The following is a 17,107-nucleotide window of genomic DNA, read 5'->3' as shown; positions in this document are numbered from 1 at the left end:
TCTCTGCACCCCTTCCTTTGCTTTGCAAAGGAGGAAGGAAGATAACAGTGATCTGCCCACAGAAGCTAACACCGTTAGGGGAGATCTCAGATCTTTGTTCCCACCCACCCAGGACCAGCCTGGGGGTGGGGAGGTTGCTTGCTGCCTAAGAAGCATAAATTGTGAGGCAGAAAAATGGGGATCCTTCCAATGCACAATGAGATCAGACCTATTTCCAGAGTTAGATTCTTGGTGAGGGGAAGGGTTAAGTATTAAGTGTGTCTGGGCACAGCTTTTCTCTGTGTAAGGGAAGGCTGTGTGGGAACAGATGTTACTGAGAAGTCATGGCTGCAGCCAGCATTTGGGTAAGTTGAGGTGGGCTGGAGCACCTGACCTCTGCAATGGCATGTGAATTCCTGTAGTAAACAAAGCAGGTATTTTCTTTTATTCTATAATCTAAAGGGGAAACATGGGAAATTGATGAGATTTTAAAACTCTTTTGTCGTGCACCCTTTCCTAGCTATTCCCATGAGCCCTACCTGAACCCCCTCCCCTAGCCTATTAATCAGGGTATTTTCCCTTGTATCTCCAGGGTCTTCATATGCCTGTGAGCTGGAGACAAGTGGGATGACTCCTTGTCTAACGTAGGGGGATGAAGATTTGAACCAAGGAAACAGAATAGACCTTTCCGTCCATCCTGCAGGTCACAGGCCGCATATTCTTGCAGTCAGGGCTTGGAGCTATGGACACTTCACAACTGTGGATGTGAGAAGGACTTGGCGACCAGCACCATACCCCAGTCGGCATCCCTGAACAATTCCCCAATAACATCAATAACCAGCACTCCTGAAGCATCTGAAGAAGTGGGTTTTTACCCATGAAAGCTTATGCCCAAATAAATATGTTAGTCTTTAAGGTGCCACCGGACTCCTCATTTCTACCAGCAACCCTGTCCCTGACCTCAGACAGGGATTATTCCTTACGTTCCCAAATATCTAACCTCTTTCTGAATGCGTGAGCACTGATACTGCCATGGGCTAGTCAATAACTCTCAACAGGTCCTCAGAACCTGTATGGACTCTCATTGCCAGAATTCAATAGCTGTCTATGATCATATACTGACAGCGCCTATTAGATGTGACGCAGCCATGGAATGGTTGTGATTGGCCAATTTTTCCTATTTTAGGGAGACCCAGAAGTTATAGATAGCTTTAAAAGCTGCTTGCTAGACAGTCCCTTTGCAACTAGGCTGGCTTGAAAGGCAGTGATCCAAACTGTGCTGTGTCCACTGCTAATACTACCTCACCTCCTCTGTAGCAGCCTTCATCCAACAGCCTCCCTGTGCTTTGCAAACATGAACGCTTGCAACCCTTGTGAGGTGTGGGTCTTATCTCTGGTCTACAGAAGGGAAACTGAGACATAGGAAGGCTGCCAAGAGTCACTTAGCATATCAGTAGCAGAGCTGGGAATAGAATTTGGTTAGATGTTTGGGGCCTTTCTCTCCCATCAGAGGCTTTCCCTCTGAAACACACAGAAACCAGAATACTTCATTATTGTGCTCCTTTCTCAACTGGTGTTCAGTAGGGCTGTGTAGTAAACAATTAGCAGTAAATATTGACTATTAGTGGTAAATATGCCCAATGGCCTGTGATGGGATGTTAGATGAGGTGGGATCTGAGTTACTACAGAGAATTCTTTCCTGGGTGTCTGGCTGGTGAGTCTTGCCCACATGCTCAGGGTTTAGCTGATCACCATATCTGGGGTCGGGAAGGAATTTTCCTCCAGGGCAGATTGGCAGAGGCCCTGGGGTTTTTTCGCCTTCCTCTGCAATGTGGGGCACAGGTTACTTGCTGGAGAATTTTCTGCACCTTGAAGTCTTTAAACCATGATTTGAAGACTTCAGTAGCTCAGACATAGGTTAGGAGTTTGTTACAGGAGCGGGTGGGTGAGATTCTGTGGCCTGCATTTCTGACCAGACTAGACGATCGTAATGGTCCCCTCTGACTTTAAAGTCTATGATTCTAAGTAATTATGCTTTCAGAAAGTGGTCAATGTTTTCTCCTCTGCCCCTAGACAGTACTGTACCAGGCTGCTAATATGAGGTGCTATAAGCATGAGGATGTCAGAAGCCCCAGAAGGAACTATGTTCTATCTGAGAGAAGAGGAAAGGGAAGGCTGGATGGGACCGTTAGTGTCCTAGCTTGCAGCTGCAATGGTCTATAAGAGTAATAGTATGGGAAACTGCTGTAGCATCTGCCTATCTGCCTCTAGACCTTACTGGGTGACTCTGCTTTTCACAGGCCTCTGTAGGAAAAAGGATAGCTACCACCTGCCTTCATTTTTGTGGGACAGTTAGTAGTGATAGATCTATTCTCCAAACAGAGCTGAAATATTTTCAGGGGCTGGTGCAGCATCACAGTACAATAGCATTCATGCCACATTGTGACATAACTCATTCATCCCCCAGCACAAAGCAGTAAATGTGCAAAACACAGCTGGCGTCCTCTTCAACACACAGGTGCAGTCTGTGGACATGACTGGTCCCAGCATGCAATGCACCACCTTCATCTGAGCACTAAAGAAATATTGCATGCTGGGGCTAATCATGACCACACCTTTTCATTAACCATAAAAGCAACTTGTAGTCTGTTCTATTTATGTAAATTAAATGCAACCCTCTGGATTCTGGCAAGCTGCCAGTGCAGCCTGCCTTCAACTGAGCAATGTTTGAGCTCTCCTAATTCAACATAGTCATAGATTCTTAATTGTATCTTTCCATATTTACTGATAAATGAATTAAATATAATTACTTAAGCACATAAGCACTCTAATGCTGCCTTCTGTACAAGGATCTCAAAGTATTTCACAGGAATTAACCAGTTAAGCTGCATAACTCCCAATGTGAGGTTGGTATTATCATCCCCATTTTATAGGTGAGGCACAGAGAGCGATTAAGGGAATTGCCCTAGTTCACACAGCAAGTCACTGGCAGAGCCAGGATCAGAATCTGCATCTGACTCTATCTTGTGCTTTAACAGACGGATCATAAAACAGCATTGTAACCCAGGATAAAATCTCGAGATGAATTCTGCTCTCAAATCCACTTAGCACTCCCATTAAAATCAATGGGATGGGCATGCATGTATCTGCTGAACTAGGCCTGAGGTTACTATGGAGAAGGCCTTGAACTCTCAGTTTATTGCAGAGCAGCAGTACAAAATAGGACAGAGGTAAGCAAGGAGTGACTGTGCAAGTAGAGGGAGGGAACAGAAATAAATCATTCTGTGTGAAGCAAGAGTTAGTTCCCATCTGGAAAGCTGTGTGCCATGTTAGTTGCCATGCCTCAAAAGCAGTTGCTGCCTCTAAGAAGATGAGCTTAGTGCCAGATGGCCTGAGGTAATGGAACAGATGCGGGAGTCTCTTATTTCCCTGGAGAAGAGGTGACCAAAGTTTCCTAATAGAAATTACAAAATGATGATAAAGAAAGTTAGGACTAAAAACCAAGAATAACTTAGAATTGCTCTAAAGCAGCTAGGAGAGAATTATTTGTGGATGGTCTCTAGGAAAGCTTCCTATAGTCTTTTCCAAAGACACTAATTATAACTTGTTTGTATCACAGTAGCACTTAGAGCCCTATTATACTAGGCACTATGGGCCCATAGTGAAAGACAGGCCTTGCCTTGAAGAGGTTACCGTCTCAATAGACAAGACAGACAGCATTAATTCTATTTTACAGACAGATGAAGTGGCTTGTCCAAGATCAAACACTGGAGTCTGCTGCAGAGCAGGAAACTGATCCTAAACCTGGTGAGTCCCAGTTTTGGGCCTGAACTACAAGGCCATTCTTCTTCTCAACCAGTGTTGCCAACTCTTTTTGATTTTCACAAATCTCACAATATTTGGCACTTTTCTTAAAGCCCCAGCTCTCTGAGTCCTGTGATCATGGGAGAATCTTGGCTTTTATTTTTTGGGAGGGAGGGGGGGGAGTTTCTAGCCCTTGTGGTTACCCAACATATATGTGTTCTGCTTTTTCCTCATGCTCTTTGGGCCCTGACTCATGATCTCAGAACATTTTGGGATGGCAATACTGCTCATCCTAAATATAAAATCCAAATACAGAATTCACTGTATAAACTTTACTTTCTCTCTGTATAAAGTTTGGTGAAATGATTTTATGGGGGTGGGGAGGAAGAAGAAGCTCCATGCTTCATGGGCTTCTCCTGTTCAAAATATTCCATGCCTAGCAGTTTAGCTTCTGTAAATGGAGAACAGAAACTGCTCTTAAAGAGCTAAAAGACCAGAGAGCTGAGCACATGCTGCTTGAAAACAAGCCTCTCTCCTTTTCTTTGGTGTCTGCCTGGAAACACTGTTGCATTAGGACCCTGAAGAAGGCATTACTACTGGAGGAAATCACTGGGTCATGCCAAGAAACAAATTGCTTCCCAAATATAGCCATGAATGGGGGTAGAAGCAGCTGGGTCTCAGTGGAGAGACAGGCAGTTATGTTTCCCCCTCCCCCGTTTTGGATCAGGAATCTCTCTGCAAACAGAATTTGCACTGGGGAATGACTAAATATGTAGCTGTGGCCTGATGGAGGGATGTTTTAAAACCCTCTTTCTACTCCCTTAAAAGAAGCAAAATGCAGCTCAGAAGAAGGGAGCTGGATTAAATGGGAATCACCAAATATTAACAAATTAAACATTCAACAAACAAAGGAAACCAACATTTAAACTCTGGGTTCAGAACAATTATAGAGAATAGACCAGCTAAACTGGTGGCTAAAGGGATAATGTAGGTCCAAAATCATTTGCAAGTCAGAAACTCCTTACCCGTTTTGCAAAGCAACATAGTGTAGATAACTAAAACTGAACAATTATTTTTTAAAACCCAGACTGGATTTTTGTTGCTTTTGCATTTCAGCATAGATGTGTCAGTTTTACTTTTGCTTCCATTTGTTTTCAGCGTAAGGTTTCCCTGTGCTAAATAATGCTGTAATATTTGCAGTGCAAACACTTCAGGGGGTTGGCTTTAGAAAAATGTTTTGATATGATTTTTCTCTCTGACTTCCTGGAGACTTTTGTATTGCTCTTTTTTGTCTTGTACAACATTAGGCCTCAATCCTGTCATTGGATCTGTGTTGGGCAGAACCCTGCACCTGCATGGAGTCCTGGGATCGGAGATTTGATGAATCTAACTGCAGCAGCCTTGGTCCTGGACTTATAAAAAGCAGCCTTTTGTGCCGAGTGTGGCAAAAAATATTAGATACTGAGCAGATAACTTGGTACACACTTAGGTGATAGTATGTGGTCATCTGAGAGTTGGTAGTGTTGATGGGGATTTCCTTGCTTCTGTGGTGGTAAATCCCAAGCATTAGAAATGTTACTGCTGCTTGTTTGCTGAATTGCCTTTTAAAAGAAATCAAGAAATGTCTATTATTTTGGTGGATTTATTTAGTGTAATTCTTTCAAATTCTGTCTGAGTTGTGGCAATTCCCGTACACACAGCAGGTGACCCTGTAACAATAAATCAGGTAGTAAGAGTTTGTCTCTTTAATTAAGAGATTCACCTGGTCCCTGGAGGTTTAACCTTATGTGGCCCTGTTAATGCACTGAGCCAGCCAGAGCGTGTCTGTAAGTGACCTGGCTGAACCAGGCAGGGGCAGGGCCACATCACCATGCTTACCCCTGTTACTGCTGCAAGCAGCATGAGGAGGCCTCTACGAATGGAGCCCAGGTCAGAGTGGAAGTTAACCCTCTCGTGCCCAGGAACCCTTCAGGTCCAGCACTGCTGTTCAGAATCTCTGTGATCAAAGGTTAAGGGAGGGATATGCCCCATGCCCAAATGGAGAGGCACTGTGGAATGGTGTCTAGTGTAGAGAAATTGCATGTTAACTTCTCCCTGTGTGGGAAATGGGAAAGAAAGGGTAACAGACAAGCTAGAGGAAAGCATCTAGGCCTGTCTCTGTCATGGGCTTGCTGTCTTAATTGAGGCCAAGTGCCCCAGTGAAACCCAGCACAAAAACTGGGTAAAAAGCAAAGGTCTCCCAGAAAAGCAAGTGCTGCATCCAAGGTCAGCTTTCTTGTGAAATACACTACAAAACTCCTGGAATGGGAATGGCATGGGAAAACTGAAAGCCCCTGTCCCCTAGCAGCAAACTGCTATGCAAACTAGTCCAGTTACGCAATGGGAGGGATTGCAAGCTTTACAGAAGGCTGCTCTTTATGGACATTCTCTCCTCTCCCTGGAGCAAAGGTTGGAATTAATTCTCCTATTGCAACTGAAACTAGCCCAAACAAGTATCTATGTATGTCAATCACATAACAATCATTCCTGCATCCTCAGGGTGTGAAGCCCTAGTCCAGATGGGTGCATCACCCTAACCTGCCCCCCAGGAAATCCCAATGGAATAAAAGAGAAACAATCAGGCTCTTCCTGTTCTCTGTTTCCCCATTCTGGGGACTGTTTGCCTTTCCTCTTTCAGGCCTGTCTGTTTTCTTACCCAGCTCATCATTGTGTGCTTAAATGTCTTTGTTTCATAAGGAATGAACAGGTGTTTGTGCGGTGTTTTTCAGATGCTGAATATGAATATACTCTGGGAAGCTGCTTATCTCTCTACACTTGATTTCAGGTCCCTGGTTTCCTTCATTCCATGGGGTTAAGAGAACTGTAGTGTGTGAGCTCAAAAGGAAAATTTAACTCTGTCCTCCCAAAATGTCTCAAAAAAGCTATTGACTGGAAAAGAGAGCGCTGTTAGCCCTGTTTGACAGCGTACTAGTGCCAAGCTGGGGAACACACCAGGACAGGGTGCTGATATCCAGCAGCAAGCTGAACTTTAGTTAGTGCCACGCACAAAGTACATGTACTGCTAGCTAACGGGGGTTAGTGACAACATTCCTATTACATGATTCCTATTACAGCAGCCCTCAATCAGGCTTTTCCATGTCAACGAGCATCAGGCTGTTGAAGGCCCTTGATTCATCAGCATCTAATTTTCCTCAGAAAAGGCAGCAGTTATCTTGTGATTCCAGTCAGACCATGTGGTGTTTGTGTGTAATTAGTTCTCAGAGTCTAAAGCCCCCATTATCCGACTTATCATTAGCAGCCAGAGCTGTGCTGGAATTTAAAGGGACAGTGTGGTATTTAACCACACATGTTTGCCACACAATTTTTCTTTGATTTGTTGGCATTTATTACAAGAGGTACTTCAAGAAAATAACACACTCTCCCTCTGAATGTTACAGCTACCATCTACCTTGCCAGTATTGGAACCATAGGAGGCAATGATGCCCACCGCACAGCAAGCAGAGCTCATAGTGAGTAGATCCCACTACTCTCTACAGAGCCTATGAAAGCATCAGATGGATCCCTTGAGAACAGATCTCCATTTTCCACTAAGCAAATTGGGACACAGTCATCCTTTCCTTTATGTTGTCTTCACTGACCTACCTGAATCTTAAGAAATCCTTAAGCAGTGCTGACTGTAATAATCACAAATTGGTGCCAAGTAATCCCAAGCCTCACTGATTTTAACTGCTAATCCTCATTAACCCTCCTTCCCAACTCTAGTCAATCCCATCTTGTTCTAGCAAATTCCCACCAAGTTGGGCTAGTCCTAGCCAGTTTTCATGGATCCCAGATAACAGCAAATCTAGCCCATCCTCGCTCATACTCACAGTTCTTAGGCAATCTCTGTAAGAGTGAATTGCCAGTGCCTCCCAATCCTCACGGCTCCTTTTCAGTTCTAAGGATGTCACAGCCGTCCTTGTTCATAGAACCTCAGGGAATGCAGCGATGTACACCAAGATTTTTAAAATATGTGCTGAGTCTTAAGGGACTTGTGGGCTGGGAGTTTAAACAGCTCCTGAAGTTTCCGATGCCAGCATGCTCCTTCGCCTGCCTCTGAATCTATCACACGGTTGGTGATGACAAGGGGGAGATGCCCACAGGCAGCCACACTAGATTCTTGGTCATTGTGTAGCTTATTAGCAGCCCTAATGGAGAATGTCTTCTGTTATCAACCTGGGGACTAAATTCTACCTCCCAGTCTCACCTGGCAACGGTAACCAGGGAAACCTGGAAGTGCTCCTACAATAGAAGAGAGTTGAAGCCCAGAGGCCTCTCTCTGGAGGCTGAGGGAGAGATTCAGCTCTCGCCCACTTCAAAGTAAATCGGGAATAACTTCACTGGCTTCCCTCCAGTTACTCCTGGCTTACGCTGGGGTAGCTGAGAGCAGAATCTGGTCACGAATAGCTACGCCCTGTTGAAACCAAAGCTGGGCTGAGGTGTTTATCCCAAGGCCAGGACATTTGACCGTGTACCCTGACATAGACTGAAGCAATGAGCCGAATTCAGGCCAGTAGCAAAATGCCCATTGACTTCAATGGATTAGGATTTGGCCCTGGAATTTTAGGGTCACTGATGCAGTTTTGCCAACTCTCTGATTTTTATTGTGTGTCTCGGAAAAATGCAGGGGGAGGGGTTAAGGGTTCCCGTGAATTGCTGGTATCTGCCTTCAATCTTGGGAAGGCTTGTCCTTATTAAATATGGCCACCATCTTCCATTACTCGACAGAAGCCACAGGCCGTTCTGAAGGAAAATGGTGGCCCTTTTGTCACCGTGTGTGAGTCTGGCAGGGGACAGGAGGACATAGAAGTGCTGGGGATGGGGCTCTGGGTACAGCAGGTGGGGCAAGAGTGCTGAGAAACAGGACAGTAAATTATGAGGGGACAAGTGGGTAGGGGGGATGCAAGTAGCAGACAGAGGGGAGCAGGAGGAGACTGTGATGGGAAGGAGACTGGGGGAGAACATGAATGTGGGGGACATGTTGTGGGGGCCTGCAGGGAGAATGGGTGGGGCAGCTGCCTGTCTTGTCTCCTTGAAAAGGAGCTAGAGAGAGGGATAACATGGCAGGTCCCCGTGCCCAAGGCATATGAGTGTGTAAGTGCTGTTCCCTCCAAGCAGCAGTCAGGGAGACCTGTGTATGTGTTTCTATGAGCACGTGAATGTATTTAAGGTTGCATTTTGATCTCAAGATGATCCCACGTAAACTGGGGATAGGCAGCAGCAGCTTCCCTGAAGGTAAAAGAAAATCAAGAGCTGGGTACAAAACAGTGTGCTTTATTTAGCTTTAAAAATCATGAGATTTTTAGAAGGCTGTCTCATTATTTTTGAGACGTCCTTGTGGCCCCTTAGAGACTAACAAGTTTATTTGGGCATAAGCTTTCGTGGGCTAAAACCCACTTCATCAGATGCATGGAGTGAAAAATACAGTAAGCAGTATATATATCACAGCACATGAAAAGATGAAAGTTGCTTTACCAAGTGGGGGGTCAATGCTAACAAAGCCAGTTCAATTAAGGTGGAAGTGGCCTATTCTCAACAGTTGACAAGAAGGTGTGAGTATCAGCAGAGGGAAAATTACTTTTTGTAGTGACCCATCCACTCCCAGTCTTTATTCAGGCCTAATTTGATGGTGTCCAGTTTGCAAATTAATTCCAGTTCTGCAGTTTCTCATTGAAGTCTGTTTTTGAAGTTTTTTTGTTGAAGGATTGCCACTTTTAAGTCTGTTTTTGAGTGTCCAGGAAGATTGAAGTATTTTCCTATTGGTTTTTGAATGTTACAATTCTTGATGTCTGATTTGTGTCCATTTTTAGAATCATAGATATTTATTCTTTTGCGTAGAGACTGGCCGGTTTGGCCAATGTACATGGCAGGGGGGCATTGCCGGCACATGATGGCATATATCACATTGGTAGATGTGCAGGTGATATGTGATATATGCCATCATGTGCCGGCAATGCCCCCCTGCCATGTACATTGGCCAAACTGGACAGTCTCTGTGGTCAATGGGAGCTCCTCTGACAACTCGGGCAAATGGCTTGTGTCTGTGGTTAGTTCCTATTGTGATTGGTTTCACCTTCCCCACTAGTTGGGTTACAGGTGGCTGTAGTTTGAGAGAGAGAGGCTAAGGGAATGGAAATAAAATGTTCTTGTAGTGGGTCATACCACCTATCACCAGCTCTATGGGAGGCTGCTGCTGCTGTGGGAGGTCTCCATTCACGATAAAAGTTTTGTTGGATTTTTAGATAATGTGGTCTGCCTTCTTTCCTTTGCACGCCTCTGCTGTTACACTGTAAAGAGCGCTATCTCTTGGCACATGACAGTCTGTACCAATATTTGTAAGTCTATGTTAGGTAAAATTGTTAACGCTGAAAAAGGCTGCCTTACCCAGAAGCGCTTAACACTTAGCCTCGGAGTTTGCAAGCAGGGCTACCTGGTGCTTCCCTAGCTGCAATCTTGACTGCTCCGTAGACAATACAGGAAGGGAGAGTGTTACTTAGTTCAATGAGTGTTTTGGGTGTTTTTTAAACATCTCCTTTGCCATAATTGCTCTGCTCTGTTTGGCTGCTGGTGGTCAGACACAAGAGCAAACTTAGCATATTACTGTTGAACCCCACTGTGGGACTTGTGCTCAATTCAATGAACGTTGCAGCCAAGACACGCTGGCCCTTTGTGGTGTGTAGGAGGCTTATCCACGAAGTGAGCCAGAAGGGAGAGCCTGGAATGGTTCCCCTCACGTTATTTTGAGACAGAAGTCGTGTATTTTGCCATGAATTTCCCACTGCAGGCATGCATGTACGTGCACACTCCTACAAAAGCTCAGGGGGGCTTAGGCAAGTCGCCTGCAGCCACACTTTCAAAAGAAAAGGAGGACTTGTGGCACCTTAGAGACTAACAAATTTATTTGAGCATAAGCTTTTGAGAGCTACAGCTTTCTGTTGTGTGGTTGCTGGTGAGTATTTGCTTCAAGTTAGGGGGCTGTCTGTAAGCAAGGACTGGCCTGTCTCCCAAGATCTGTGAGAGTGATGGCTCGTCCTTCAGGATAGGTTGTAGATCTTTGATGATGCGTTGGAGAGGTTTCAGTTGGGGGCTGAAGGTGATGGCTAGTGGCGTTCTGTTATTTTCTTTGTTGGGCCTGTCCTGTAGTATGTGACTTCTGGGTACTCTTCTGGCTCTGTCAATCTGTTTCTTCACTTCCGCAGGTGGGTATTGTAGTTGTAAGAATGCTTGATAGAAATTTTGTAGGTGTTTGTCTCTGTCTGAGGGGTTGGAGCAAATGCGGTTGTATCGTAGAGCTTGGCTGTAGACAATGGATCGTGTGGTGTGGTCTGGGTGAAAGCTGGAGGCATGTAGGTTGGCATAGCGGTCAGTAGGTTTCCGGTATAGGGTGGTGTTTATGTGACCATCGCTTATTAGCACCGTAGTGTCCAGGAAGTGGATCTCTTGTGTGGACTGGTCCAGGCTGAGGTTGATGATGGGATGGAAATTGTTGAAATCATGGTGGAATTCCTCAAGGGCTTCTTTTCCATGGGTCCAGATGATGAAGATGTCATCAGTGTAGCGCAAGTAGAGTAGGGGCATTAGGGGACGAGAGCTGAGGAAGCGTTGTTCTAAGTCAGCCATAAAAATGTTGGCATACTGTGGGGCCATGCGGGTACCCATAGCAGTGCCGCTGATTTGAAGGTATACGTTGTCCCCAAATGTGAAATAGTTATGGGTGAGGACAAAGTCACAAAGTTCAGCCACCAGGTTTGCCGTGACATTATCGGGGATACTGTTCCTGATGGCTTGTAGCATTCAAAAACCAGTCGGAGAACACTTCAATCTCTTTGTTCACTCAATTACAGACCTAAAAGTTGCAATTCTTCAACAAAAAAACTTCAAATCCAGACTCCAACGAGAGACTGCTGAATTGGAATTAATTTGCAAACTGGATACAATTAACTTAGGCTTGAATAAAGACTGGGAGTGGATGGGTCATTACACAAAGTAAAACTATTTCCCCATGTTTATTCCCTCCCCCCCACCCCCGCCACTGTTCCTCAGACCTTCTTGTCAACTGCTGGAAATAGTCCACCTTGATTATCACTACAAAAGATTTCCCCCCTCCCCTGCCTCCCACCCCAGCTCTCCTGCTGGTAATACTTCACCTTAAGTGAACAGTCTCATTACAGTGTGTATGGTAACACCCATTGTTTCATGTTCTCTATGTATATAAATCTCCCCACTGTATTTTCCACTGAATGGATCGGATGAAGTGAGCTGTAGCTCATGAAAGCTTATGCTCAAATAGATTTGTTAGTCTCTAAGGTGCCACAAGTACTCCTTTTCTTTTGCGGATACAGACTAACACGGCTGCTACTCTGGAACTTTTAAAAGAGGCCACTAACGAGGTGCTTTGGTTTGATGTGGCCTAACTTGATACCTTCTGCCTGACTTTTAAAAACACTGCAAACCATGCACACCACTTCATGTCAGTGGGAGTGGCAAGCACTCTCAGCCCCTTTGACAGTCAGACCCAAGCGGTCGCAAAACGAGGCACCTGAACTCAGTGGTAACTTCTGAAAATCAGGATGCCAAGTTCTGTAGCCCCCTTTTCCCAAGAAGGTTCTACTCCTCCCTCTCGCCAAGCTGGTGTGAGGTGAGGCTAAATAGACAAACATCTGTAAAGCACGTTGCTGTCCTTGGAGAGAAGGGACTAGAGAAGGAGAAATTATTAATTATTTTTATTTTGATCAAGGTTTTTATTCAGATAAACTATTTTAAAATGAGATCAGGGCTTTGATTCAGTTTAGTCCTCTCACCCTCCTGCGCTGGTGCACCTGTGGCGGTCCAGGCAGTCCAAAACAAGCCGTCTGTGCTAGCGAGAGGCCCACTGCTGGGAGAAGTTAAGTAATGGCAGCTGAACTTTGAATTCCATTTGGAAACTGGCTTTTATGGACTTACCTGATCCATAGTGTTAATTGAGGGGAGTCCAATGAACTGCTCAGGGAAAGTGGGAGGTTCTCCCTAGCATTGCTCACTCACCACCCTCCTGGCAGACCCAAGGAGAAGCAGTGAGGGGTTCAAACCTCCCTCTGTCAGAGAGGAGCACTGTGAAGTGGGGCTGTGTGAGGAAGGTCCTGAGGGCTGTCAGAGGGGCCTGGAGGATGCAGGCAAGTGACAATATCCAGCACATTGGCTATACATCCTTGCAGCCAAGTCTGAGCCCTAAGTGATGGGTTATTGCCTTCTCAGAAGGGGAGTTCTCACAGTGGAAGTGCTGACACCACCTAGCCCATGAACTGTAGCGCAGCAGGCTTTCAGCCACAGCCTTATCCCCCCCTCTGGGCTGGAGCAGAGTCAACAAGTGGGGGAGGGCATCACATTTCCCCTGGTTGGTGACTACACTGTCCCTTCTCCAGGAGCTACATGAAAGAAGCAGCAGGAGTTTCTAGTGGATGTTTACTCAACCAAACAGTGTGTGTATATGAGCGCTATTCAGTGGCAACATCCTGTTGAAAACTGCCTGTGTTCCTTATTAACCACCTGCCCACTCACTACATGATACATGTACATGATCTAGACTCCTGACCCATTAAACAGGGGCGCACAGCAAGGTGTGTGAGAGGAAGGATGCTGGGGACCCTGCAACACACCCAATGTATAATGAGTTACATACAATTTGCAGATTAGTGGTCAAGGGATAAAGCTGACCATATGTAGCAAGCAAGAAACATGTATCTGTTGAACAGGGGGGTTGTTTACAAAGGAACAATGCCTGTTCTGAGCTTTGATTAATAAGGGACAAGCTGAAATGTATTTCTTTGTTCAGAGGCCAGCTTGCTGAAAAGAGACTGAAGATAGGCCCCCAGCCTTCACCACTAATCCCTACTTAGTCCCATTATCACTTACTTACCTGCCCTGGTGGCCCTCCTGCACAATTTCCTAGAGTCCCTGTTCTGAGTCCCAAGTGTTGTCGTTTCCTCCCCAAAATCTGCCCTTCTCTCTCTAGAGCTGGTGAGTGTGTGTCACTGCCTCATATCTCTGGAAGTTTGTCCCAATTCCTGCAGTGCTTAAGAGAGTTTGTTAGAAATATGGAAACAACAAATCTCTAAACTCTTCAACTCTGGATTTCCACTGTGCTCCGTTAGCTGTGTCTGAGGTTCTTTATGTCCACGTTTTCTGTGCTGAATACAATGTTGGCATTAAACATTAATTAACAATAACTTTTTCTGTGCCTGCTCTGCTTGCCTCACTGATGTCAGACAATTCTACCTGGATCACTACTAGCAGTCTGAAATCTGTTCTCAGACTCTAGCTAGTCCTCTCCTTCTCCTTGCCTGCAGTCTGCTCATTAGTTCCAAAGCCATTCTACAAATTCCTCCCCAGGATCAGCCCTAAGGAAACAATGGAGTGAGGACTCCAATGGATCAGCCCACATGATCACAAACACTGATAATCTCCCAGGGCAGCTGTGACAGACTGATCATTTCCTCCCATATCCTGAATGAATTTTACCGAATTAAGTTAAACCTTATTGAATTAGGGTTAATACCTTTAGGGTCCATTTGTATTAAAAATGTGATTAGTGTATGTGTTTTGTATGTAACTTCTCTAGGAGGAGGGGGATGCTAATGTAATTCCTCTGGTTATCAGTCCTTTGAAGTCACCCATGGAAAGATACATGTATACTGGTTCAGAGGTGGAGGGAGTCCAGGGACCAACAGACAAAGCATTTTTGGATAAAGAGCCTGGTTTTAAACTGGTTCTTCCTGATCCAGCAAATGGACAGGACCCCTGGTCCACAGAGGGCCTCAATATTTAGTGAAGTGATGGAAAGATTGGGCCTACTGAGACCCCAAAAGACTGTGATTGTTCTGAGCTGAAGCGGAACTTGAAACTACAAGGATACTCTTTCAGTGGGGTGCTCCTGCCAGAGCCCCTGTTTGGGTTGGGGTGATCTCTGGTAAGCTTATTAGCTGGTGTGCAGGTTCTTTTTCTGTTTTGGGTATGTTTTCTCTGTCATGCTTTTTACCTTCAGAGAATAAAAGAGGCTTGCACAGGAAGTGTTGTGTGGTAGGTAGCTATAACTGTGGGCACTGTGTTAAGTGTTTTGGAAGAGAAAGCAAGCACATCTGCTCAGATTGTCTTTTGCTGGGCTAACACAGTGAAGGCAGGAAACTCTGCAGCCTGGAAATACCAAGGTCAGAAAGGAGAGAGATTTGGGTCTCCACCCCAGAGAGGTGACGGCTGGGGAGCTGGAAGCCTGACAGAGGGTGTCATTGCTAGAGCACTGGGGGGAAATACTGGTGCAGTTGCCCTGAACTGTGATGTATTTCCCCTTTCCCCTGGTTCTGTTGGCCTATTTCTCATTTTAACCATCTGGTTTAGTAAGTAAACCCCCTTAAGGCAGGGATCTTGCCTGGTTAGCGTCATGCACTGTGATAAGATCTTTGGATGAAAAGCAAAAACCCTAAGTGTTAAGAATTATTGGGCTATATCCTCAGCTGGAGTAAATCAGTGTTGCTCCATGGATTTCACTGGGGCTATGCTGATTACACCAGCTACAGATCTGGCCAATTGCTATTAATTTACCAATATCAAAGCAGCTTGAAAACCATCAAAGTATTTATAAGAGGCCAGAAGATAAAAGAACTGGCAGGTGCCACAGGATGGGTTGCCCCCTGGAAATCAAAATTTGCATGCCATGGTGTACACGATGCACGCTCCTCACCGTCCATGCCCTCCACCTCTGCTGAACTCAGCAGTTCAAAATAGCATTGCTGTCTTTAAACCGCTTATGTGTATCATTCTGATCCCTTCCCTGCTCTCTACAAGATGATCCTTCTTCTATCCATCTGGTTTTTGGCAGATCTCTATCATTTACATCCCCCTAACCCTACACGTTCAGTGGCCCCTCTTCGGTCCCAGCAACATCCTCCCTAACACAAAATGGCACCAGGAATACTCACGATATTCCAAATGACAGTGGGGTCTTCGGTACTTTCCCATCGCCTCTAGACTTAGGGTCCGTCACATCTTGGGCTGAATGGCCTTCACGTGATTTCTAATTAATATTGCCCCTCTCTCCCCAGTGCCCCTTCATGTCTCCTGCTCTGTGTTCTGCTTGATTCTATTTGTCCACTTCCATAAGCTGCACTGTAAGAGCCATGTGTCCAGCCCACAGATTAATCTGTCCAAATCCCTTTCAGTTTGCTCATGCTGTCCTCTCCCTTTGCTGCATCCTCATCCCTGGTGCCCTCCCTCCTGTCAAACAATTGAGCTACTGGGAAAATTGCAGCTTGGAGCCTTCTCTAGTCCTTTGTCTGTAGAGGGAATAATAGTTTTAGGGGCAGGAAGCAGGGCTGTGTGGCAAAAGGAAACCTGCTGGGGAGAGATAAGAGGCTGGGAGTTAGGAACAAGCAGCCCCTCCTGTTTATCACACCTGCCAGCCCCATCGCACTGTGCTTCCTATTCCTAGAAAACAGCTTTCAACCCACATCCTCCTGTGCTTTTAAATGCATTGTGAATAAGTCTGGTGCACAGGTGTGCAGTATCCCATGGAGCCTGAAGATCTGGTTACCCTCCATCTATGCAGTTAGTAATGTAGTCCAAGGATTGTAGCCAATTTAATGGGCTGATTGCCCCTAAACAGCCCTTTCCCTTCTGAGCACTTTCTTCCCACTTCCTGTGTCAGGTTTGCAGATCTGGATTCCCATCAGTGTTCCCTGGTTTCCTTCTGAAATGAGGGAACATCAGCTTCTCTTGCTGACCCTGCTGCACCTAGCTGGGTAGTAAATTGCTTTAATCATTTCAAAAAGCATCCAGTGGAAAGTGCCAGATCGGCGGTGGTACAGCCGGAGATAGTCCATTTATCCACAGAACACATGCAGGAAAAGTAACGGCTGCATAAGCCTCCCCGCACTGCACAGCCAAAGGGTCTCAGACATAGTTCAGGCTCCATGGCCATTCAATAGCTGGCCTCTGGTTGGGCACCAGATGAGGTTGCCAACTCGTGCCACCTATGATGGTGGTGTGACCCCTACACGCATCCAGTAAGAACTGCACTCCTACCTGCCAGGTTCATTTTACACAGGCCACTGAACAACAGCAGCCAGATGGTAACAACTTTGGGTATTTCAAGCTTAGGCTGCTTATGACCTAGTTATCGCTCACCTGCACCATCCAGCCTCATTCCCCCATCTGATTCCATCTAAGTAGCCATTTCTTCTTTGCCGCGGTGAGTTGAACAGTTTCTCTCCAAGGTTTTCTACTTACTGACCTGCATGTTCTAATCATGTGATCA

The sequence above is a fragment of the Lepidochelys kempii genome, chromosome 9, assembly GCF_965140285.1.
Source record: "Lepidochelys kempii isolate rLepKem1 chromosome 9, rLepKem1.hap1, whole genome shotgun sequence".
Lineage (NCBI taxonomy): Eukaryota > Metazoa > Chordata > Testudines > Cheloniidae > Lepidochelys > Lepidochelys kempii.
The sequence above is the reverse complement of the archived record's forward strand: the minus strand, read 5'-3'. Positions refer to the sequence as shown.